This window comes from Bos mutus, chromosome 17 (genome assembly GCF_027580195.1).
Source record: "Bos mutus isolate GX-2022 chromosome 17, NWIPB_WYAK_1.1, whole genome shotgun sequence".
NCBI lineage: Eukaryota > Metazoa > Chordata > Mammalia > Artiodactyla > Bovidae > Bos > Bos mutus.
The window spans coordinates 28,293,707-28,295,423 of NC_091633.1; the positions used below are offsets into that span (position 1 = coordinate 28,293,707).

A 1,717-nucleotide genomic window follows, 5' to 3' on the forward strand; every position below is an offset into this window, starting at 1 on the left:
TGCAACTAGGGAAAAGCTTGCACAGTAAAGACCCAGCAGAGCCAGAAATAAATAAATAAACTTTTTTAAAAAAGAAAGAGGAAAAAATACATTTCCAATATCCAGAATGAAAAGGGATATCACAATAGAATTTACATCAAAGTAAATGAATGAATAAATTAATTAATATAAAATATAAGTGGAAGTAAAAGAAGGTTTTGTAATAGGCAAACACAAATGACAGTTTAGATATTGTGGACAAATTCCTTAAAAATCACAAGTCAAAATGGATACAATAAGAAAAAAACCAATTTAGTCCTAAATCTATGGAAGAAATTGATTCTAAAAATAAAAACCTTTCCACAAAAAAAGCTTGATGCCTAGATGACTTCATCAGTGAATTCTTCTGACATTTAAAGAAGAAATAATTCCAATTCTGTAAACATTGGAGTTATTATTCCAGGAAATAGAAAAAGTTAGAGCATACTTTCCCCAAATATTTGAGACCTGCATAACTTTGGTGCCAAATCCAACTAAGCACATTAGAAAAATTGAAAACGTAGACATTTCTTTTTTATGAAGAGAGACTCAAAAGTCATAAACAGGTGTAATCTAGTGATATTTAAAAATTATATCATGAGAGATTCTTACAGGACATGGTAGAACCCTCTGGCTATTTGAACACTCTAACCCAAAACACAATCACACCAAATCATCCAATTTACATTAACAATATGAATGACAAAAAGGAAGAAGAGACTTCTGTATGTTCTGTTTTCTCAGTTTGGCCACGTGGTAGATACTGTGTCTTTAAAGACCATGAAGATGAGGTGGCAAGCTTTTGTTACATTTAAGGAACTGAGTTCATCTGCAAGTGCCTTGAGATAGTTACAAGGATTTCCATGTTATGGCAAACTGATGTGAATCCAGTATGCAAAAACAGATTCGGACATAATATTATAAAATGTGTAGCACTTTTGCTGAAAAAAGAAAAAAGCCAAAACTGTGGAACTGACTGGAAAAACCAACCATGGACAAAAAGCCTGGTCAGGGAACACCAAATTCAGCTAATACCCAAGGAAATGCAGCACTGATCCTCAGGTCCCTGATTACCCTCCAAACAGTACTTTATTCCTTAATAATTTACCAGAAGAGACTAGTGAGATGATATTATCCATGTTGTTTAACCAGTTCTTTGGTTTTAGGGAAGTATGTTTAGGACCTGAGAGGAACTGACATTGCTTTTGTTGAATCTGAAAATGATGGACGGGCTGGAGCTGCCAGAGATGCTCTACAGGGATTTAAGATCACATTGTCCCATGCCATGATGATAACCTATGCCAAGAAATAACATTTGGGATAACTGTCTTTAAAGGACTGGTATTATTTATAGTTTTTGTTTTGATAACATTTGGCCAGGCCATTTTAATAGTTTGGGGGAGAGGGGAAGTGTATGTGAAATTGTTGAAAGGATTTAAAAAAATTACGTGGTCTTTGTTTAGCCTTAGTGAACTATGAACTACGAAAGCCTTAATTTTGTACAATAAAACTTTTATTTGTATTCTGTAAAAAAACCCATATCATGATCAAGTATGGTTTATACTATCCATTCAAGGATGGTTTAATGTTAAAAAAAAAAAAACAACACCACACAATCACTGTGATCCACCACATTTACAGAAGAAAGGAGAAAAACCAACTCAAAATATGCAAAAAAAAAAGTTGATGAAATTAAACA

General features: G+C 33.2%; 1 pseudogene; it reads left to right on the plus strand.

The window, feature by feature from the left end:
• Positions 1 to 635: 635 nt before the first annotated feature.
• LOC102278409 (U2 small nuclear ribonucleoprotein B'' pseudogene) lies at positions 636 to 1,330 on the plus strand (annotated as a pseudogene).
• Positions 1,331 to 1,717: the final 387 nt, after the last annotated feature.